The 24,609-nt window shown below is 41.9% G+C and overlaps 1 protein-coding gene across 1 annotated transcript in view; it reads right to left on the reverse strand.

The window, feature by feature from the left end:
- Window positions 1–24,609, reverse strand: part of PAG1 (phosphoprotein membrane anchor with glycosphingolipid microdomains 1) — a 101,344-nt gene that overhangs the window by 74,109 nt on the left and 2,626 nt on the right. The window contains exon 2 of the mRNA XM_035316604.1: window positions 1,083–1,142. The gene's annotated coding sequence lies outside the window, so the exon portion shown is untranslated. The remainder of the gene's footprint in view (window positions 1–1,082; window positions 1,143–24,609) is intronic.

Raw genomic sequence — 24,609 nt, forward strand, 5'->3', positions numbered from 1 at the left:
GGGGGCGGGGATGAGAGGAGAGGAGTGCAAATGACTACCAAAGCTTTGGAAAACAGCTCATTCTCTCAAGCTCTATTTTGCCATTTTGAATAACCAGAAGCAGAGGTTTAGCCCTACTGCCACTAGATTTATCTTTTGGTCCAGTACCACATTATCACTTATTAGAAACAGCCACACAACAAAGTTTGGGATACTTTTTAAAAACTGCAGTTTTTAAAACATCAACATCTGCTAGGTCTTTGGAGATCTTAATTATTTAAATGGCAATGCAGTATAAAATTGATTTTGTTCAAATCTCATCAGAGCTCCACAAATGAATGAAAGCAGCACCCTATATACTGAAGACTTGATCTCACTGGTCTCCATGCGGTGGTACCAGATACAAACGGCAGATTGAGTGCCCAGACTAACTTCTTAACTACTGTAATTTTCTCTGTACCCTCTGCCATCTTACTTTGTAACTCGACTGTGAAATATGAACTCCCAGCTGTCTATTTTGTTATTTATTTTCTGTCCATACACATGGAGACCTCATTAACTATGCTTTCAGGACAGGCTTTGAAACAAGCAAATGCAATGTATAGATCTGTGGCATCTACAGCAAACAGCAGCAGAAGCAGCTTTTAAGATCTTGGCAAAGTGAGCAAAGATGACAATTTCTGATAGGCACCTGTTGGTTTCCTTAATCAAAACAGACCTACCAAGCAAACCTCCCAGCACCAGAGGCAGATGAGGTAAGGAAAGGCTTTTAAATAAGCATGAAAATAAACATATCCAGCTGATTTCATCTTCTTCAGCTGGGGCTGGGAGTACTGCTTCATAAGACATGGAAAGAACTGCATTTTCAGAATGTATCATGTCTTTATTTTACACACACACACACACACTCACATCTTATCCAGCAAATTATAGGTCATGAAGCTGTAAGCAACTGCTTCCGTAAAAGCTATTTGTAGTATCACTGCTACCCAGTGTGCTTGCTTAGCACTGGCATGCTCATAAATTGCAGGTGTCTTCATAAACTTGAACTAAAGCCAAGCTGACCACCACAGGAAACAAAAAGCAGATGCATAAATAATTACCTTGGAGTCTCTGTAGAGCTTGATGTTCCAGCGATATACGGTATTGACAAATGTTTCCTCCTAGGCAAAAAAAAAAAAAATTCACAGATGAGCTCAAAATTTCACATGAGCTCAATTATGCTACGCTACGAGAAAATAACAGAGAATATACGTTACCTCCTGTTTCTTCAAATTTAAAATCATATTCAGAAAAAAATCTTTTAGAAAGAGTTTTCGTTCCTGTACTTAAAATGCCCCAGTATAACTAATATAGCTTTTAAACTCATTATTTTTGTTTGTTTAATATCTTCTGACTTCTTTCAAAGATCTTATGAAGAATTTAGGCTGAGAATTTTTAAATTTTTATTCTCTCATCTATATATTGTTTCCAGTAGTACAGATTTCATGGACCAGGTCAGAATTGAAGGCTCCTATGCATAAAGTTAGGGTAGTTTATACCCATGCAGTGACAGTACCCTTAGAGAGGCTTCTGCATATTGTGCTTTATGCCCAGAAACTCCTTGTTACTTAGTGACTGTATTGGTTTGGTATCTGAAGAAAGAGAATGCGAGTCAGTGATGAGAGGTTTACCAAGCACGGAGAGAGGTAAGTAGTTTGCAGACTGTTAATGAGCACCACCAGCCTTGCAAAGCATACTTGGATTTATGGAATAACAGAGTGGCAATGCAGGTGCAATCAGTTTTGCTATGCCTACAGAAGGAAAACACCAAACATCTCAGCCAGATATTCTTTCCAACACATACACACACACATACACACAAAAACAAAAACAAACAAAATAACAACAAAAAACACCCAGTAGCTTGGTTTGTAAATTGACATAGAAGAAAATACCTTCTTTTCCCTGGATGCTTAACCCAAATGTAAGGGGTCTTAGACCTTTAACTTTGTAGGGAACTGGTTTGCTATAGTATTGAAAGACTAGCTTAAACCAAAGTTGGAGCACATCTTCATCAGCTGGCTGCTATAACTCATTTGAAAGACTTTCCAAACTAAATTAGTTAAAGCTATGGTCCAACTTCTCAAATAAATAAGGCTGTACAGTGCTAACCAGTAGGATTAGGTATTCTAATTACTGCCAAAGTAAGTGGAAATAGATTTAAAACAGTCTACTTCTGAAGGAATATGCCATTTCTTCTACACCACTAATTTTCAGACGAGACTCGTGTTTCTAAAGCAGCTTAAGAAATCAGGGATCCTGTCAGGCTGTCTGCCTGCTTAGACCACAGAAGAATATGCTGATTCAATTACTTTCTTTTGACGTAAGCCCAAATTACAGTTAGTATAAGCACATATTACAACTCAAACCCTTTGCACAAAGAAATAATTTCTTTTTTGTAAGCATTAACCAGCTGTTTTGCTAGTTCAGGCCTCCCCATTACTGGTGTAGTCTACTAAAAATAATCCAGTGCAAGCTACTACAGAACTGTTGCTTAGTTACATTCTCAATTATCACAATGCTGGCCTCACTCACTCAGTGTCAAGGTCAAAGCAATTGTTTCTTCGCTTTAATGATGAAGTATCCTGTTTATAAAAATCTTATCTGCTTCCTACTTGGTAAAATATTGCACATTTCAGTCAATCATTGGTGCCTACTCCTGCAGAGAGACAAAGTGTGAGAAAATGACCTGCAGCATTAATTTTTGCCCTTAACACAGATTTTTCTCCAACTCCACCCAAAATGTCAACTGCCTCACAATGACACAGACAGCAACGTTACCAACATTTATTTCCTTCTTTGCCTGGTAAATGTGGCAGAAGTGCATTAACTGTGTATTTATTCTAATTCTTGCCCCATCCAATCATTAGGTAAGCAAAGTGGCAATTTTTAATTAGCATACATCTCTAGCCAGTGCTGTACAGAAAGCTAAAGCAAGGAGGAATTTCCACTTTGGTTTTAAATGTGCAAAGTTTTTGGTCCTTCTTTGCCTCTGAGGGCAGGTGTCTGGCTGCAAGGACTGTGATGCTCCCCAGGCTACTCCACACTGCTGAATATTTCATAGCCCCTGAGAAACACAGCTGTAATCAATGTGCCAATAATGAAATGGGCGGCGATAATACAGCAGAGGTAAAGTGCGCCATTAGAAAGCATCATGGCTTTGGCTGCTACTGCAGGATAGCTGTAACAATTTATCATATTATTTGATAAAATAATAATGCTATCAGCTATGAAATCAAAATGAATGTTATGCCAAAAAAAATCAGAAAGCGTCTCAGGGGTCCAACATGAATAGCAAAGAGAAAAAATCAGGACGAGTGCCAAGGCAAACGCATTCAAGATAGAAACTCCACTAAATGTATTAATCACCAATGCCAATTACATACATGCATGTCAGGAGTACTAACAGAAAACTAAGTTTAATGATGTTAAAAGGAAAGGCTTTATAAATTATGCCACAGAACAAGCAAACAAAAAAGTTAAAAAGTAGTAAACATTTTCATTTAATTAAAGTTTGTAGAGCTGATGCCCCCACTTCTTTGTAACCTCAGATGTTTACAGCATCAGGTCCGTATTGTCTGGTGCTGGTCAGTAGTGAGAGATGGTGAAAGAAAGACCAACACCAAGATGACTGTAATGGCATTTCCTGGAGATATGTCATGAGCTACAATTAAAGATCTCACGTTGAAAAGCGTGATGGTCCAAGAGGTGAAACGAAGTGGGTGGATATCAGGACGTACCTCTGAATTGCTCAGGGAAGCTTCACAGAGAGTAATTCTTCCTCTCACTTAAGAGAATCTCCCCAAACCTGACTGCCCTTAACACATAAGCCACCCTAAGTTTCTGAGGAAGGAAGCTCTGACTGCCTATAGAAATGTAAACTAATGTCACAGATAAGGCTTTAGAAAATAGGTGGTGAAAGGGGACGGTCATCCATCAAGAACCATGTGGGTGGACATTGAGGAATAACCCATGAGAATCCCTATTCCCCATAGATGACCTATACACATCTTTATTAATTTGGATTGAGGTGTGTCTCAGACCACTAATTCTCTACCCCAAAGTGCAATGATGAGCATGGCTAAGCTGGAAAATGCATGGTCTGGCTGTAGGAAACAACTTTCTCCCAGCCTCCTCCAGAGCAAGGGGAGTAGTGACTAAGGCCAATGTGGGCAGAAAAGGGTTGAGGCTGTCTTCCCCAGCACACATTTCCCCAAACATCAGAGGAAACCCTGCTGAACCACAGCCCCCATGGCTGCATAATCTTTTCACATTCCCCTGCCAAGCAGTCACTGACACCCAAGCTTCTTTCTGACATTTAAATGGCCTGCTATGAAGAGAAGGCTGATGTTGGCTCCCTTAGTTACTTGCTCATGCTCACAAGACTAAGCTGAGTGCTTTTCCCTGAAATTAAAGAAAGGTTTGGATGCAAGACTGCTGGTAGGTTCACTTGCAATGCTGAATGTTGCAAGGAGAAATCTTAACAGACGTGAGAAAGTGCTCAGTGGGATGCTGCAGACTGAAAAGAGAAAGCTAACAATAGTGGGGGGAAAATGCTACACCATTTGAGAAAGAACCTCTATGTTAAGGAAATGTCAGCCTGATAATCTTTTATGTGTTTTAAAAAGTATTTCATAGAAACTCCAAGTATCCAAACACTTTAGTAAAAGAAACATATACTGCTATATATGAATGAAGACTCCTCCTTCAGTCCCTTTGTACTCAGTATGTTCTCTATATGCGTACTCTGTATTTTCATTTCTTTCCTCCCCAGCAACAGACAGGCAAGGTGGACAGGTTTAGTATTGCCAAAAGAAAATCTGGCATACACATGTTCAGTGCAGCAGGGGGAAATCAGCCTTCTCTAACATCCCAGACACATCACCTGTCACACTGAAAGAAAGGGGTGTCTCAGGGTGATACTGCACTGGAGTCATTCCCATGCTTTGATAATCAAAGGACTCCTCCTAGTGTTATATTCCATCTGCCAGAGAAGAGATTACACAGATAGACCTTCCAGCCAGATGGAGTCACCAGAAATTCTCTTCATCTATCAGAAAGCTCAGACACAACTGAGATGCTTTCATTCATATTCTCCTGCTCTCTCTCCTGCAAATACTCAAAGGTAAGTTGCTCAGACAAACTCAGAGTTGGACTTTAAATGCCACAGACAAATCTTATGCAGCTCACTTTTTCTTTCATTTTTTTTTTTTCCAAGCATGAAATAATTATTTTTATTAACTCACTGGGGATCATGCCTTCCTTTTAGTATCTAGGCAAAAGTACAATGTGACAGACAGACCCTGGACAATATAAGGTTGGTGGAACTGTTCTCTTAATTGCTTCATTAAACTTCCAGAAATCTATTTCAGCAGTTGCAAATTTTGTGCAGTACTGACAGCTGTCTTCCGGATGTCAGCATCCCAATCTGACCCTTCTATAAAATGGGATGGCCATGGTGATACAGGATCCTGTAATTTGTGAGGTGCCTTTGATTTACATATATAGAAATATATATATGTATGTATATAGAACTAATTCTGAAGGAAGGATTACACATATATAGATATACATGTGCAGTCCTAAAACATCAAGGGTCTTCCAAATAATGTCCAACTCCAAAGTGGGGTTCTCATTCCCATACTGACTCTTCTGAGATGCCAAGGCAGACAGCAGTTCACTGCTCACCCAGCTCATTCTCCTTGGATAACTGACTCTACTGGGAGCCTTGCAAAATTTGCAGCATCATATTAAATCTTCCAAGCCTACGTATTTGCCAACATGTTGAGAAAAAGGACTTGGAAGACGGTAACAGCATTTTCTGATGATAAGTAACAGAGGTGAATCTGGCAGCAGCACTGCTTACTAAAGCTGTCTGGCACTTCTCTCTTGCAGAGCCATTTTCAACTGTTTAAAAAATGCAGCCTCGTGCTAAATTTTCATTAAAACAATGCTTATGTTTGTGAAAATAAAGCCAAAGAAAAATGTCTTTCCTTGCCCAAGTTAAAAGGTCTTGGCATCCTTTTCCTTTGAGAAGCTCCAGTATCTCTGCTCTTTGAAGTAGGGACTTCACATGAACCAAGAAAAAAGCTTTTTGACAGAGAGATGTTTTTTATTGCACTCTGAAATGGAAGAGGCGTAATAATGTGAAAACAGGAACAACAGAAAAGAAACAGAAGAGTAAGGAAAAAAGGGGGAAATTGGGACTAAGAGATGTGAGGGGAAGATAATGGATGAGGAAAGGCAAGGAAATTTGGCTGCAGAGGCAGGGAGAAAAGCAGGGCAAAGGAGGACAAGAAAGTATGGAGGAAAGAGGGTGAGAGAGTCAGTCAGTCCAGGCAAAAGCTATGGAGAAAAAAAAAAAAAGTGTGAAAAAGGAGATTGGGAATCATTTGGATGAGAATAGGGTGAACTGAGATCCCTCTGGTTGGAAGAAGGGAAGTCTGGCAGTGCCTCGGCAGAGGAAGGAGGACACAAGGCAAAGGAGGCAGCAACTGAGACTTGAGACACTGGGTGAGAGGTTGGCAGCAACAAGGAGTCAAGAGAAAGCCAGGAAAGTCATGTAAGTCCATTTGGGGAAAAAGAGAGAACATACAGATTGCTAAAATAGGAAGAGTGGCTGCAGAGGGTAGTACACTCTGGAGAGTTGTAAGAGTGAGATGAGGCAAGAATAAGGCTGAGGAAAAGATGAGCAACACAGGAGTGGAAAGAAACACGTGTCTAGTCAAAATGAGGTCAAAAAAGATCATCTTTTGTCAGAAATATCAAGAAGAGCCTGTACCACTAAAACATTCACCTTCACAGACAAGTCCATGAAGGAGTGCAGGTACACAGCCATAGGACATTTTGGGGACAAGTCGTGTAGAGCATTTCTTCTGCTTTACCTCATCTCTCAGCATTGCTGGCACCAATAGCAGAAAACAGTAGAATAATATATGATATGAATGATATGATATTGTAGTACAATATCACTGTGAAATACTAATGCTTTGTTCCTGTTAATGACATTATACTAATTGACATAAGCTGTGGATTTTGTTCAAACTGTCTTTTTTAGACATGCCAGAGACTTGAGGGGCTGCCATAGAGCATCCTTCCTGCTCAGGGAAAACCAGGCAGGCCTTGTCTCTAGATACTGTCCCCACACAAACCACACAGCACTGGGGCAAGAGAGAAAAGAAAAGGGGGGGACATATTTCCCAGTCTCATCCTGATGGGTCACAGATATGGCATCCCCAGATTTGAGTGCTCCTGGGTCCACTGGTGTAAGTGTGCCCTTAATTATTGCCATGGTAACCGGTAAGTACACAACCACCCCTCCTCACACTGTATTCTTTTTGTGCATTTTAATTCATGAAACTGGCACACAGAGCCCAGGAAAAATGACTGTGAGGTTTATTTATTCACTGAAGAAGCGAGAGCAGTGGTGCTGCTAGAGTTATAGATGCATCACTGTAAAATACTGCACTGAAAACCTTTCCCATGACCCAGCACTGAAGTAGTTTTTAAAGCAACTCAGCAATACACTTAGATGTCAACAGCAGCCTCTTCAGCTACTGGAAAAAAAACGGGGGGGGCCCCCCCCCCCGGGAGAGGGGAGATCTCACCACTGTCTGAGGCAGTAGTTTCAATAAAGTCTAATTTCACATAATAAAGCCTAATTTCATGTAATTGGCTAGAGCAAATTCAAGGGGAGATCCTGGAGGGTGGGGGGAAAGACAGGAAAGGACAAAGAATAAGCAGCAGCTGTCCAGTTTGCCAAAAACATAAAAGCTGATTTCCTTGCGTTCCACCTCCTCCCTTCATTACCCATTAATGAGGTTTCTGTGCCCAAATCAAAGGTTGAGGCACCATCTTTCAGTCCTCACCTCAGCTAGCGAAGTCCAACTATTACAGACACTGAAACTCATCATACAAATAAGTGCCTGGCAAGAGTTTGCTCTATGTACCTTGGAAAAGTGCAGGAGAATGTGAGCCTCACTGCCTACTCAGAGCACAAACCAGCCTGAAACAGATACTTTTAATAGCAGCATCTCATTTTTCTGTTTTCAGAATAAAACAAACAGAATAAGCTCACAAAGGCTTTCTCCCAGGACTCCCCCCGCACCCTGCAGAGTGTTCTCCAACAACGTGTGATCTGGTTCACGCCTCTGGAGCCGAGCAACCAAGTGGTGTTATGGTCTCACATCCAAAGGCCTTCCCGCAGCAGCACCACACCAAACTCTTGCCACTCATTGCCTTGGGGCTTCATCGCTTACTTCTGAAACAGAGAAGCCCATTTCAAAAGCTCTGGTGAATTTAAGAGTGTTTTATATCAACTAGGGATTAGATGATTTCCTGCAGACTCAGGAATATTATTGCTGCAGCTTCTACCACCTCTTTTTGCCTTCATCTAACAGCTGACTTGCCACCCGCAACTGCTCCTTTGCCTACACAGTCCCAATGTGATGGAAATAAGGATGAAAGACTAAAGCTCTCTGTGTCCTTCTGAGTAAATTTCCCATACCCAGTGTATTTCAGAAGAAAATATATGCTGGAAAGAACTCTCTCCAACACGGGGGAGTTTTGGGGCTGCAAATTGTTCCTCTAAAAGTAAGATACAGCAAGGTGTAACTAATGAAATGGCTAGTGGCACAATAGCCAACATGCTCCCTTACCCATTATTCAAGACCCAACTGCGAGGCACCAAGGGTACGTGGTACATTTAAGGATGTTATCCAAACACCCTTCTCTTTACCTTCTTCTTAATGGCATAAGTTGTCTGTGGAATACAGAGTGCAGCAGATGATCATTGCATGCTACAGTCTCAGTAGACTTGCCTTTAATCAAACAGCACAGCTCAAAAAGGCATCTCACTAAGAAAGTACCCTGCACCTCAGCCACAGAGAGCTTGCTCCAGGAAATCTGCAGATGAAGCTGAAAAATGTAGCAATTTAAGAGGAGCAAAATTGGACAGCAAGAACATTCACCTTTTATCTGAAAATGATTCATGAGACACCCCTACAAAGTGTCAGACAGCAGCAAAGCAGTTCATCCACTATTGATAACCCAGCATTCCCCAGCCATCCATAGCCATTTGAGTACTCTTAAAGTAGATTTAGCTTAATCTTCATTATTTTCTGTATTGAAAGACCAGGGACATATTCATGGATGTTTACGAAACGGCAAGCGAGCAAAGTATTGTATGTTTTATTACACTACCAAAGAAAAATCTCATTCAGACACAGCTAGCGTATAATTTCTGTCTCTCTAAAAGCTGGAAGGCAATCATTAGCATGCTGGATCTGGCAAGTTCATATTATCTATCTGGTAATTACAGAAAGATGGAGAAGCCTTCAAAATATACCCTCAAATTTCTGCATTTACTACACACCTGATCAAAATACTACTGCCATTACCCAAATTAGCACATCTTTCTCATAAACCATTACTCAGAACACATTAACTTTAATATAAAATGCATCAAATAATTATTATGGGCTGTACCCACTACATTTTATCTACCCTTCTGACTTTAAAGTAAAAGCTGTACGATGACAACCTGAATGCAGGAAAATACTTTATTGACAGTGATGACAAGCTAGGTTTCACGGTAATTTGCTGGCCATTACTAGCCCAAATGAACACTACAATACAGCTCCAGTTTTTCAAAAATGTATACCATCAGTCAATGCTATTCATACTGCAGTGGTGTCAGCATGCTAGATACACACCAAAAGATAATCCCGTCCTCCAGAGATTGCTGTATAAAAGGATAGAAAGATGAGAGACAAGGGAGACGTTAGCACATACATATGCATACACATACAATGTAATTGGGATGACTGGCCTGTGTCTCATTATCTCATTTATTCATGCTTCAGGTAAAGCACAGACAACAAGGTTAGAGGAAGATCACAGAGGCTGGGGTGAGATGGCTGTCCAAGGAGCTGGAAGAACAGAAAGAAAGCAAACTGAACAAGGATAGAGAGACCATGAATGAAGAGGTTCAGCCAAAAACAGTGCTGAGGGGTTAAAAAACAAAACAAAACAAAAACAAAAACAACAACAACAACAAAAAAAAAAAACACAAACAAAAAAAAGCACCAACACTCAAATCTATATAAATGCAGGGCTAAAACCAGTGGGACCAGGGTCATATTATTCAGTTTCTGGATTACCCAGACTCAGAGTTTGGTTACACCACGGCAGCACAATACAAATACAGGGCCATCTCCAACCCAGTGAGTGCAGCAGCTTCACAGAGAGCCACCTGCATTATTATGGGGACAGTGACCTGTGGACCAGGATCCACCTTGGTGCCAGGCCCAGCCCCGACACATTCCCTGGCCAACAGCAGGCTGCAGGAACACCTTAACTTGCTGGGACAGATCAAATAAATCTGGAGTTGGACCGAACCTGTGCCAAACTACCAGGGGGTTTTCACACTGGGTTCACCTGAAAACTGACGTCTCTCTTCTGGTCAGCCTCTTCTACCACTAACCGAACAGCAGAGAACCCAAATCCTGCAGTTTGCCACAGCAAAGACTCACTGGATTTGTGCCCAGGGTTAGAGAGAAGCTTCCAGCCCAAACCAGGAAACAAAAATGGAGTCAATCCCAGCTGAAGAGCACTTCTGAGTTGTTGTTCAAGGCAGTCTCCAAGCTTGCTGTCAGAACAAGATTCGGCCACTGCCTAGTTACATGTACCATGGCTTTCCTCATCAGTGCTCCTTCTACACCAGCTTCACCTTTGAAGAGTGTTACTCCTAAAACCTATGGCCTCCAAGGCAGTCTGAAAAAGGAGAACTCAGCTCAGGCTCACCACATCATTCAATGGTGCCTTATCTCCTAGGGATTAAATGCAGCTTCCAGTGCACTCCTTCTACTGAAGGGCACCGTGTCGCCGCCTGGACGACAGGGACCCTTATCTCCCCAGCTTACACACCATTTTAATTGCACAGGGGCTGGCCGACTGGTCAGGGCCAGTGGAGATAAGGTGAGGAGCATCCCTGAAGCCATCTGGCCAGGAGCCAGAGGCAGCCTCAGTGGGAACCCCTTCCCGACTCTCGCCCAGTGCTTTATTTATGTGAAGCCTTAGTATAATACAACAATACGAAGACTGCATCAAAAACACCCAAGTGCATGAATCCTGCTCGGCACTAATTCTTGAAACTACAGCAACAAACAAATAGATTCAATTACCAAGGTAGACGCTAACCCAATTCAAGAGGATTGGTATATATGTTATAACAAGATGCTGGAGCCTCAGCCTGATCACATTTACATGAAGAAATCATTTTATGCAAATCTCTTATCCTGCATGGCCTTCACTTGTGGATAAGAGAAACAGTGGTGTGCAGAGATTCATGATGCATGTCAGATGGGCAATTTAAGGTAAATCATACCATTCAGTTATACAAGACATATAACCTGGGGAGAAAGTGTGTAGCTTCAAAGTCATACATTATTTATAAATAATACAGCCATCTCATGAAATATCCAAAAGGCTAACCACCCATTTTTTTCCATTATTTTTCTCCAGTTTCACAAATCAGGGGAGAAGCTAAAGATGAGCATTTACCAAGAAAGAGCTAGTTTTTGGGAAGGATGGACTTGCACAATGAAACTAGTTACAGGCTGGCAAACAGCTCTGCATGAGCTGACCACAGCAGGATGGCTGTGCCCACCTGTGTGAGAGGAAAGGAGAAGGCAAAGAAGGCCACCTGGAGTGTGCCAAGGAGAGAAGCTGCTCCCAAGGGAACTCTCAGCCTCCCAGGACCATCACTGCTCTTCAGAATCACTTTTTGCTTTCTGCCAATTCCATTTTATTTTTTTTTTAAGGTGAAATCCAAAAAGGGCAGCACAGATTCATAAATCCCAGCTGCAGCATCCCAGCACGTGGCATGCTTTCTGTCAGCAATGCTGCCTCTTCAGAGCATGGGCTATGCTCTGTGCAATACACAGGGATGTCTCCGTACCCAACTTGCCAGTTTCACCCAGCACTTCTGTTTCTGTATGTCAGCAGTCTGACACCTTCTCATCCTTGTCACTCAGCAAAGCACCTGCCCAAATTCCCCTGTGATGAACAATTAAACTATCTTTTCATTCTTCTCATGTCCTCTCAGCAGCACGGTGATCCTGTGTGCCCACCAGTGCTCTTACAGCTACCCACCTTCTGAAATCTGTGCAGTTTATCATTTACTTTTATGTTGCAGACTCTCTGCTCTTCAAAGTCCTTTTTAGATCTCGGTGTTCAGCTTGTATTTGACTCAACACAGCCTGGCTGCTTTCTGTTGGATTCATTAGGGGCAGATGCCCATATGCTCAAGAGTAGCTTTGTAGTCTGAACAACTGACATTTGTGCTTTCAGCAGACCACTGTTTCTGCTTGTCTGTATTCAGATGCAGATGCCTTACGTGACTTTTACAAGGTGTTCAGGCAGCCTCCCGTGCTGACTCTGAGGGTCTGAGGAAACGAATTTTCTCCCTCCTGACTTTAATCCTATTTTTAACTGGTCTCCTGTTATTTGTGTGTGGGAAAGGTACTTCAGTGTCTAAAAAACCCTAAAAGTTAAAAGATAGATATGTGCACACTGTAACTTGGATCTTTTCTGAAACTCTGAAGTCTTGGTGTGCATTTTCATTGTGTAGCAAATGGGAAGTTTTTCTATAGGGAACATGAGCAAAATTCGAGTTCACTGCTCATGCCACACGTGTAGGAATGAGGCAAATCAAACATACAACAGACAAAAAAAAATCTGATAAAATTTCTTATTAGCTTCAGATATTAGCTCTTATCAATTCAGAGTATAGCTCTTATCAATTTGCTGCTATAAAAAGAGGGAAACATCAGAATACTTCTCAGTGTTAGGAACATACAATTTTTATAAAAATGAAACTAAAAATGAGCATATCTCTTATATAATGAAGAGCAAATGTAGCACCAAGTGTCATTTTATGCATGCAACCACCTCTCTGCACAGAGGAGTTTGTATGCATAATCTGTTTGAAACCACAACAGGTTATCAACATACAAATTATCATGTTTTTAAAATCCACATATTAAAATCCACATATTTAAAATCCACATGTTAAAATCCACATATTAAAATCCACAAAATCCACAGTTATCAAGGAAATCTCCTCAACAGCTATTGTTCAAGTACATTTGGCCCATCAACTTTTGCAGCTTTTTCTTTTAACAATATGATTTGTTTCTTAGCTGTTCTAAACATGTGAAAATAACTTAAAATGCTGTACGAACTCCAGTCCTGCCAAGTGTTTTTTCTCTCCTCACCACAGGCTACAGGTACCAAAACCAAAAAACGAAATCTGTTTTCTGCAGGAAGAATATCTGTTCCTCCTTTGGTTAAACTTGTTCCTACCACAGTTTGCATCCACTTCTCAGTTCAAATCTTGAAAAAGAAAAAAATCACCCATCAGGCATCTCATGAAGATCTTAGCCACAGTATCACGTATGCAGTCATTTCTCTTTGGAAGTTTCTGGTATTGCAGGTACATCCAGAATTTAAATGGCTCTCGTGCATGCCTGTAATTTGGGGAGGACCTAGTAAAGGCTTAGATTTCATCCTTTTCTAAAATGGCAACTCTCCTTCTCCTTCAGGAAAATCAAACAAATGACATTAAGACTGCTGCTCTTCCACCTCAAACAACTTCATCCCTGACCTAGAAAGTCTCCCAGTCACCAAGGAACACACGTGAGCAATACTATTTACACTGAGAAGGCAGCATCAATATATCTATGAACGGTCTCTTTAACAATTTTGGAAATCCCAAATAAAAAACAAATTAATATGAAAAATATTTCAGTTTTTACTCTGCAAATAGAGTGTCGGGATAAAAACAAATTGGACATCAATAGTCAAAGGGTAACTCCACTGCCATTGCCTTATTGACAAAGACAAAAGCTGTGCCTGCAATTAACAAAAAATCAGCTTGCAAAACAAAATGAGAAAGCTAAGGTCACTGATAACATCTCTGTTGCTCTCACTTGCGTAAAAAGCTGCAAATTTTGTGTGTTCTGTTTGCAAGCTTCTGTTAGCTCTGTCAGAAGGAAGAAACAAACTCAGTGGCACACCTTTGTGTTTTACAACAAAAACGCTCTTTGTAGGTCTGTGTTGATAAAAGTCTCCCGCCTTGCATCTTGGCTATGATACTGCTTATGGGCTATCAGCACGACAGCCAAGCTCACCACCTAGTTTGTTATTCCATGGAGACAAATGTGACACAATGCTGGCTACAAATGATGCACAAACACAGCTAGTAAAAATGGGCTTTTAAGAAAAAGCCATGCAAGGGACTTGCACAATAAACATTTACAGACTTGAGTCACTGCTAAGAATGAGGTTTCTGCTTATTTTTCACATACGTGGTCACAACAGAGATGAAAATCCTGCTTTTTTGTATACATCCTGCAGGAACAGGAGAAAATGACAACCTGCTTCCCTGCTGAACAACCAACCCAATGCACACACGAGATTTTCTGTTTTGAAAACCGAGGGAGAAAAAAGCAGGAATGAACTGAGAAGCAGACAAGAGGTACCAATAATATATTAGGATCTTTTCTGGGTGAGAGTGGAGAGTCATTTCAAAGTTTTTAAAGAACAAACTAGCGAACTGTTATTTAAGAGCAGGCTCTATAAAAAAAAAAAAAAAAAAAAAAAAAAAAGTCTGTCTGCACAGAAGATGGCCCAGAGGTGGTCCTACCACTGATCCATCACAGCTGCTTACGAGAGTAGTTGGTATGGCCACAATCATGAGATGCGTGAGGCTGGGAGGAACCTCTGGAGATCATCTGGTCCCAGCCCCCTGCTCAAGAAAGGACAACTAGAGTGAGTGGGTTGCCTTGGACCATGACCATGCAGCTTCTGATGATGTGCAGGGAGATATACACAAATTTTTCACAACCCCTCTGGGCAGCCTGTCACCCATACAGTACAGAATTGCCTCCTGATGTTCAAAGGGAACCTCCCGTGTTCCAGTTTTGTGCCCATTGCCTCTTGTCCTGGCACTGAGATCCACTGAAAAGAGCCTGGCTCTGACCTCTAGGCACCCTCCCTTCAGGTATTTATAGACATCGAGGAGATTTCCCTGGGCTTCCTCTTCTCCAGGCTGAACAGTTCCAGCTCTCTCTGCCTCTCCTCATATCTGATGTGCTCCATACCTTTATCATCTTCATGGCCCTTCACTGGGCTCTCCCCAGTATGTCCGTGTGTCTCCTGTACTGGGGAGCCCAGAGTTGGACCCACACTCCAGGTGTGGCCTCACCAGTGCTGAGTATAGAGAGGGGAAGGATCTCCTTCCTCTTCCTGCTGGCAATGCTTTGCCTAATGCAGGCAGGATACCGATTCTTTGCCACAAATGCACACTGCTGACTCGCACTCAGTGTGGCACCCACCAGGACCACCAGCTCCTTTTCTGCGGAGCTGCTCCCAGCACATCCTGGTGCCTGCAGCTGTTCCTCTTGTTCCCGGTCATTCCCACGTTTAAATTTTGGATGTGGGACAGCTCCTGGCTACTCTCTGTAATGTAGCTGAAGCTGACACCCCTTGGACACAGCACTGACCAGCCAGGGCCAGCCACAGGCACAAGTGGCTCACCAGAAGCCAGGCACCTCTGTCAGAATGTTAACTACCTCCAGTCCTAAATCCCATGGTAGTTACATCCACCTCCAAGATCTACCTGCAGCATCAGCATCCCCTAATTTAGTTTGGTACACACCAAATTGCCAAGCTATGCTTTTGGAAGTTAACCCCTTCCTGTGTCAAACCCCCACCACTGCCAGAGCTGAGGGACAAAAATCCATTAGAGAGGATGACGCAGAAGGGTAAGAAAAAAGCAGGTTTGCAACTTGTGCCTTCAGCACCCTTCTGCTTTTAGACTGAAACACCAGCTGCAGGGAGAGGAAGCAGCACTGCTCTTCTCTCCGCCACAGAAACCTCACTTTTTAAAGAACAATTGACTTAAAAGAACTGAATTTTGGCAAGAGCTTGCTCCTACCTGCATAAAATCATCCTGATACAGACACGCCACAGGTGCCAGAATACTAATAAAACCAGGTGGCTAGGTGTTTAAAAGGTATTAATCTCTGTTCTGGTCATCTACCCACAACTATCTTCACACTTATTTTTTTTCTGAATTCAATCTTTCTAAGTGTCACTTACTGATGGACTGCAGGGTGTATGATTTTTATTAAATGATGAAAACTAACATTTCAGAGCTACACCTCAGAAAACTGATTATTATCTATTGACAGATAGCTTAAACACAGAAATTAGTTTTTGTTGTTGTTGTTGTTTAATTTATTTCTATTAGTCTAGACTCCAGTGAAAGGACGTCTTTCCTGTTTAAGCTGTTACCATTTCTTAATCATCAGTGTAATTAAATATACAAGCTCAAAATTAATATAGAAAAGACTACTGCTCTGCAGAGCAGAGGATGCATCTTTCTGCATGGAACACAGCAGCTGCAAAGCCTTGGAAGTTCTTGTTCCTATGGAATCACAGTACTGCAAAATATAATTTCTGCCCTGTTCAGAAAAAAACAAATGAAAATAAGTTTTCAGAAAATGTTAGTAACTGTATATCCTAAATAAAATATTATTGGTTGCTGATTAAAACTGACAGCTCCTGGTAATTTTACCACTGTCCAGTGTCAGTAATTCCCACAGCTGAGAGAAGCAAAGTGACAAAAGTCAACCAAGCATTTCCAGGTTCCCAGACAGCCAAGCATGAGATCCACATCTGCAGGGCTGCAGTGCCCCGGCGTGACTCTACCCAGCTCCTTGGGCCACCTCACTCCTGCTTCGAGCCACATCCTGCACTACTGGATGGCTCCAGCACTTCCAGGCCCTGTGCTCCAAGTATGGCAATGAAACCCCAAGTCACCTGCCCAGGACCTGCCCTACCTGCCAGCATCCCTGATGGTGCTGGAAACCAGGTGGCCAGGCAGATCTGGTGAGGCCGCCCTCCTTTGCTGGTTGCCCAGACAAGAGTTTGGTGGTCCCTTCACACGTTTCACAGCCTGGGCCTCTCCTGTCAGCCCACCCCAGCTGTCTCTGATGATGTTAATGTGCCTGTCAAGAACAAACTGCACCACGTTACGTGCACACACTGTGCCTGAACACTGAAGAAATGGTAAACGCATAAATGCTGAATTATTTAATTTCTGTATAATAAGTACCTCTCTTTTTTTGCGGGGTGGGGGTGGGGGGGGATCAATGCTCTGCTTCTAGGCTAGTTTGCTTTCTCCAGCACTTCTCTGTTTGTAAACTGCTCATGAAGATGCTAACAGAGTCACCTGGAAACCAACATCCATCAGTTCATACTAACTGGTTACAGCCTACACCATAACTTACTCACGTAACCAGATACAGACATCACTTTTTTCCACACAACTTATTTGACTGTTAACACTAATCAACTTCTGGAGTGTGTGCTGCTCAGAAATGAGATGGACTTGTTAAATAAAATTAAAGGAGGAGTCAAAAGTGAGGAAGGGCTGCAGGCTTCCCTCACACATTAAAATAGGCAGCTGATGCTGAAATGTAAATCAAGAGTATGAAGCGATATCTTAAGAATGGAAAGAAAAATGAATTCTTGCTTTCACTTCAGCCAATAAAATTGACTGGAGCCACAGTTTAAAAGATTTGACAGACATCCAACCAAGACACCCTGGAAAACTGAACTGCTGTACCATACCTCTGCATAATTAGCACAAAAATGTTTTCCAATACATTAGCAAATTTCATGTCCTTAATTGACAGAATATTTTTTCCAAATCGTCTACACTGGCAACACTAAAAGGTGCTTATATAAATGCATCACATTTGACTACCAAGGACATAGCTAAAAGAGGAGATAAAACAAGAAGAAATGAAAATCACATCAAGAAGTCAAACTGCATGAATAGGTAACACTTTAAGTACAGACGCGTTATAGGAGGTCTATAGGCAACCGTTTACCTAAGGTCCATATGCATAATGTCACATGCCACTACTCCCTTGTGTGATGAATTATCCCTGCAGAAAAGCTATGTGACAAGTCACATCACAAGAGTCATGAAATGGAGGTCACTGTACCAGCCAACAAATGACACATTAAAAAAAAAAAAAATGCTCTTTTTACTTTCCACTTAACTATCAACGTGAGGGATTTATTTTACTAATCCATGGCTGGCAGTGTCAGGGCTACTTGGAGCTGCAGAGGCAGAGAGAAATAGCCAATTTTCAAACCCCCTCCAGTTACATCAAGGTAAGAAAGAAGAGCAATTCTGTCACTTCTGAGCTGATTACAGCAACACAGCCTACATTAGGCCAATACTATTTTCTGGCTTCCTCCTGTAACTAGGACAGCCAACTAAGATGGCCAAGATAGTATTAAACATACCTTTCTATGGCATGCTTGTTTGTAGTTTATTTTGCCTGTCCCATTACAACATTACATCCCTATGTGAGCAGCACGATGGGGAGGGCCTGCCCAAATCTGGGCACATTCAGACTGTTTAAGCATTAGGTTGCTGTTCTGGGGAAGTATTCTTTCTTACAGAAATGTGATAAAAACGAGGCAACAGTTTGACAATACCTCAAAGTGTGAGGCAGAATACACAGATACAGTTTGGCCTTTATCTATTTTCCTCTTCTTTTTCCTTAGGCAAGCAAATCTATAAAGCCTCTCATCTAATGTGTTAGATTAATAAATGATGAAGCTACAATCAGCAATGCCCCAACCTTCCATGATGTGGGCTCAATTATTTTGCATTTAACAACAATAAAGGAAAATGAAATTAATTTAATCTCTGTAATTGCCAAAATAAATGACACAATCTTGCCTATTATAACAGATAAAAACAATACATTTACATTTACCAAATCACTGTAAGGAACGTAATTTTTACTCGGAACAGTTTTTTTTGTTTTTTGTTTTTTTTTTTTGTTTTTTTTTTTTTTCTTTTTTTTTTGTGATGTATTAAATGTATTAATTACCATCCTTAGAAATGTATCTGCCAAATGCTGCAGCAGAAGTCATGGGGACTTCTGTCTACAACTAGGCTCTGGATCAGAGCTAATTTTAAGCTAAGCTCAATGATAGCATTTCAAAGGAAAGAGAAATCACATTTAGGAATGCGGTTGATGAATATTCCTGATTAAAGCAGCGTGGAATTACGGGTTTTCTTATGGTATGCATGCTCTAATAGTCTGAACATTGGTCCACACACTCTACTAGAAGGGAAAGTAGCACTTATTTCTTAAGAAGAAACTTTTGTAGGCTATGTAATTTGCTAGGATGCCACCCTCAATACTGTTAGCAGCAAGTTGCTCCGGGCTCTCACAATGTCCCTGGGTGGCAGTGAGTGACAGTGTGGTGCAGGCACCAGGGCTCACACGCAGCCTTCACTCCCAAATCTGCCACTCTCCACATCTTTTCCCAAATCCTGCACATCTGACCTCCTCAAATCAGGGTCTTTAATTCACATTAATTCTCCCCATCATGGTACAATCCACAGGACTTCAGATCACCCTTCTCTGTGTACATTTTTTGCTTTATGAATTACGAGGGGTGAGTAACAAGAATGCTCAGCGTCATCCCAGGTGAAGTTTCTGCACAGCCCTGTCCTGTGTCCTTTCATACATTTCTTGAAATAGCCTGCCTGAAGCAACCTAGGACTTGCTTTGCCATTTTTGGCAGCCGTACCCTGGTGGTGGCTCACAGCCATGTGACAACAAGCATATCCAGGTCTTTCTCTCCTTCAGTCACTTCCAAATGATGAGCCTCTAATCCCTTTGGCTTCAGCTGTAAAATTCCCATTGACTGATAATGGATTTTCCACTGATGTAGAATCAGGCACTTTGACTACACCACTACGAATTAACAGAAGAGAGCTCTGTTAATCCTTTATAAGCAAGCTTAATCTTTTGGTTTATAGAAGAAGGAGTGAAGGCCTCCTTTTCTCCAGTATCAGGCAGAACGTGACTATTTCAGGTTTTTTTGTTTTTTTTTCTTGTTTTATTTGATTGAAACCAGTATTTTTTTGGAAGACGCAAATTCAGATAACACCACAGATGCACACTTCTGCCAAGCAAAAATGGAAGTGTTTGAGCTATGACTCCTGCCTGAAGCTGAAAGCTGGAATCAGCACTCTGGTAGTTGTGTTTACTCCACAAAACATGCTGTCACACTGAAACAGCAGGCTGACAAAGCCTTTACAGCATTCACCTTTCAATTAAACAAGACTAATATCTGAAACCTCACATTAAAATAGCTGTAAGATTTGTTAGGGTTCTCTTAATTATGTGATTTGAACATTTCCTGTACATTAGCACTAGTTATGGCTATTAAACTGCAAGCAAATATTAGCACCATTTAAGACTGCTACAGACCTTGGCTAATAACTCTAAAGCAATCAAGTCATCAGAAAGATGAACTTATCTTACTAAGACACTTTTCCCATTAAAACAAGATTTTGTTAGATCAAATCAAATATAGTTTATTAGATCTGTGGGTAGCAGAAAGGCTTTCATTTTTCACAAGAAAGGAAATTCATCATTATGCTTCAATGTCTGGTAAACAAGAGTTCAATCACGCAAACCCTTACTCCACTGAGAAACCACTGCTCACAAAGACTTGCTCCATTGCAGTCAACAGTCTGAGCAAGGATACTTAACAGCAGTAAAATCTTGAAAGATCAAGCCCAAATATCACAGTTATAATTGGTACTGCACATCAAATAGTCCTTAATTTGACGTCCTATCCTGCAGGGCACTAGATGCAAATGTTTCATTGATTTGGTAATTCATCATAAGCACTGCTCCTATGATAGGATGAAAAGAAGTCTTAAATACAACAGCTAAGTGGTTCCTCTAAAACACACTGAAATGCCACATTTCTCCACAAGACAATAAAATGTTTATCTGTTGTCATGCATTTCATTTCCCCTGTTTAGGTGGGTGACCTTTTGAAAGGAGCACTGGAGGCTGACGTACACCTTCATTAAAACAGTGCCTCTTTCTTCCCCTGCGTCTACAAGAACAATGAGCACGGGAGGGATGAGGTGAGCAATCCAAGGAGTAATGAAGAGATTTTGTTTCAGAGGGTTATCAATTATTTATGAGTAAATCCCTAGATGAACACATCCAAAGCTGAACAGTTTTTAATACGTTTCACTTCTGTACACATGGCACAATACAACCAGACACGAGCTAAATTGGATGTCTGATTATTCGTGGTGTCAAATGGTGAGCTGAATCTGGACATCAGTAAATCACTGATATGTTTTTAAAGTACAAGAGTCTGCTAGATTTAAAGCTATTTCACAACATTCCTCCAACTCAAAGAAATCATTCTTTATATTACCTCCTACTCATCAACTTCTCAGCAAAGAAAAAGGTCATCCTGAAAAATTTCTGTAATTATGCTAACATAGTTGTCTAAACAGTCTAATTTTCAAAATCTTATAAACATATCACCCAGCTTTGAATGGAATTTTATTCCACAGTTGAATGAAATGGAGCTGAATTTTTCCTGTTCAGAAAGAAAACACCAAGCTATGGTCTTTTACTCCAAAACAGGGTTTATCCTTTTCAAAACAAAGCACTTTCCTTTACATTTTTTAAATTGCACTTTTTAAATAGAAGATCCAAATATTTGTTTTGTGATATGGAAAACACAAACATTACATGGTGGTCTTCCTCACGAAGCAAGGACAATGGAACAAAATGTTTATATTTGCTAAGAATGCTTTCCACAGTAAGCTGATAGTCTATTTTAAAATGATGTGATTGAAAACAGTCATTCTGGAAGTCTAGAAATGAAAACCAAAGCCTCTGTCACACCTTCAGATTGTTCGTGAGCTGTTCTTTCAAAACCTCTTTCCTGCAAGTTTCAACCAACATGGTACTGCCAACATCACCAACACTGCCACTGTCATACCTCAGTGGGTGTCACCATGGGTGTCAAGGTGGCCCTGAGGCCATGTTTAGTGAGCTTTTGAGAGCAGCTCACAGGAGAAGGACCTGTGGGCGTTGGTTGACAAGAAACTCAACATGAGCTGGCAATGTGCACTTGCAGCCCAGAAAGCCAACCGCATCCTAGGCTGCATCAAAAGCAGCATGGCCAGCAGGGTGAGGGAGGGGATTATCTCCCTCTGCTCTGCTCTCATGACACCCCACCCGGAGTGCTGTGTTCAGCTTTGGGGCCCCAGCACAAGACAGACATGGACCTATTACAGCATGTCCAGAGGAGGGCCGTGGGGATGATCAAGGGACTGGAGCACCTCTCCTATGAAGACAGGCTGAGGGAGTCAGGGTTCTGCAGCCTGGAGAAGAGAAGGCTCTGGGGAGACCTTACAGCGGCCTTCCAGTGCCTAAAGGGGGCCTGCAGGAAAACTGGGGAGGGACTCCGTGTCAGGGGGTGTAGGGATAGGACAAGGGGAAATGGCATTAAACTAAAAGAGGGGAGATTTACAATTAGATATCAGGAAGAAATCCTTCACTCAGAGGGTGGTGAGGCCCTGGGACAGGCTGCCCAGAGAAGCTGTGGATGCCCCATCCCTGGAAGTGCTCAAGGCCAGGCTGGATGGGGTTGGTCTGGTGGGAGGTGTCCCTGCCCATAGGGCTGGAATCAAAAGATAAAGGTTCCTTCCAACCCATATGATACTGTGATTCAGCTACTTCATGAAACAAGGCTTCAGACACAGCCAGCACATGCCCTGCAGAATAAGCCTCCCCAGCATGTTAGCGTAACTCCAAGACACCACTTGCCACCTGCAGCTGCCTCACAGGAGGCTGCGCAGATGCCATGTTGAGGGGATGGATGACAGTTGTCCCCTGAGGGGACATTGCCCAGTGGTGCAGCTGGGCGGCTGCTGAGGGGAAGGCATGTAGGAACTCTGCTGGTTCCTCCCAGCTAGTGAAGGGTCATCTGCAAGCTACCTTCCAGAGGGACAAATCTGGGGACAAGCTCATCAAAAAAACACATTTTAGAACAAGCATTTTCTGCCTTTTTCATAGAACTGCAGGAGAAGAGCTGGGTCTCCCACATGCTCTCTGCCCCCTCCCATTTAGACTAGCGCTCCCCTCAGTGCCTCCATGACTCCAGGAATAAATTCTACTCCTGTCTTACTCAGGCTAGACTAAAGTATCACAAAGAAAGCCACTTAGAAATCCATTTTAAATTTGTTTGCAGTACTTTAAGGGGTTTGTTATGTATTTGGATGAAAGGAGCACATTAAGTACATCTATATTTACCTCGTTACAGTGTGGCTCTTTAAGTTAGATGAAAAGATTTACTCTGGCCAAGCTAGTTTGTTTATCGACATCAGCTAAGATACTTTTTCAAAGGCTCACCCTCATCATGTTTACATGAAAGCAGACACATTTTTTAAAGCATTGTACCACATTCTGAGAATTGGAAAATGAAAAAACAAAAACAAAAAACAACCACGTTTGTGAGAGCTACAAAATCAATGATCAGCACAGGAACAAATCCTACCATTTCCAATTACTTATAACAGAGGAAAACAAACAAACAAACAAAAAAACTTTCCCATTTGGAGCAATTCCTTCTTACCCTGCAGGCTTATCAACAGCCACAAGCTGTACGTGGATGATCAGTCACCATGCACCTAGCTTAGGTAATGGTGACTTGCAAGCTTCTTTCCCTGGAACACCGAAAGTTAGAAGTTAACCACATCTGAAGCAAAAGTGTTTAAGCAAATGTAGTCTCCCAAGTACCTAAATTCTTAATGTGCACTTAAACAAAAACAATTAAAGGTTTTTCACGGGTTGCACTGGAGAAGAGCTCTTGGTTACTGCCAGCAAAGCATTTGGACGCACAGCACAATCAATACACTACCCACTGACCAAGCCCAGCTTTACAAGTCCTGGTTTTCTCCAACAGGACCCGAAACATGACTTTGTACTCACACGTCTTTAATATTGAAATTTTATCCTCAAGTTATGTAAATATTTAAATGGCATTTATGGACAGTATCTTTCCTCATGAGTTGATACTTTCCCACGGAAGACTTGCAGAGCAATTAACAATGCTGATCTTTATCCTCCACACTGACTGTTCATTCATCCTTTCTAAAACGAATACTGCTTACATACGACCCAAGAGGGCTGTAACAAGGCAGTATTTATCTGCCCTAATAATCTACCATCACTGTTTTAATTAAACCTTGGTTATACCACACGCATAAAGTGAGGAAACGCCTCCTGTCATTCATTTTCACCTGACAACCTGGCTGCTTAGTGCCCTTTTGCAGAGACTCCCCCACCACCTTCTCCCATGCACCCAGCATCCCCAGACTGCGACGCTGAATCGGGCTCCTTCCCATAGAGGGATATGCTTCTTGTCAGATTTGACTGATGCTGCCGGCTCCAGCGCCACAGTTTGCCTAAGTAACTGTGGAGACAGTGTTGTAAAATACTGCCTGGCATGCAGGGCTTCCTCACCCAGGGACGAGGCAAGCAGGATGTGGCTCGTGCCCTGAGAGACCTGCGGGGAAGCCCTGGCATGGCACACCAATTCAGAGCATGAGAGATACCAGGATGGAGTTGGGGAACAGCAGCTAAGTGCGTCTCAAAT

Source organism: Oxyura jamaicensis, chromosome 2, assembly GCF_011077185.1.
Source record: "Oxyura jamaicensis isolate SHBP4307 breed ruddy duck chromosome 2, BPBGC_Ojam_1.0, whole genome shotgun sequence".
NCBI classification, from domain to species: Eukaryota; Metazoa; Chordata; class Aves; order Anseriformes; family Anatidae; genus Oxyura; species Oxyura jamaicensis.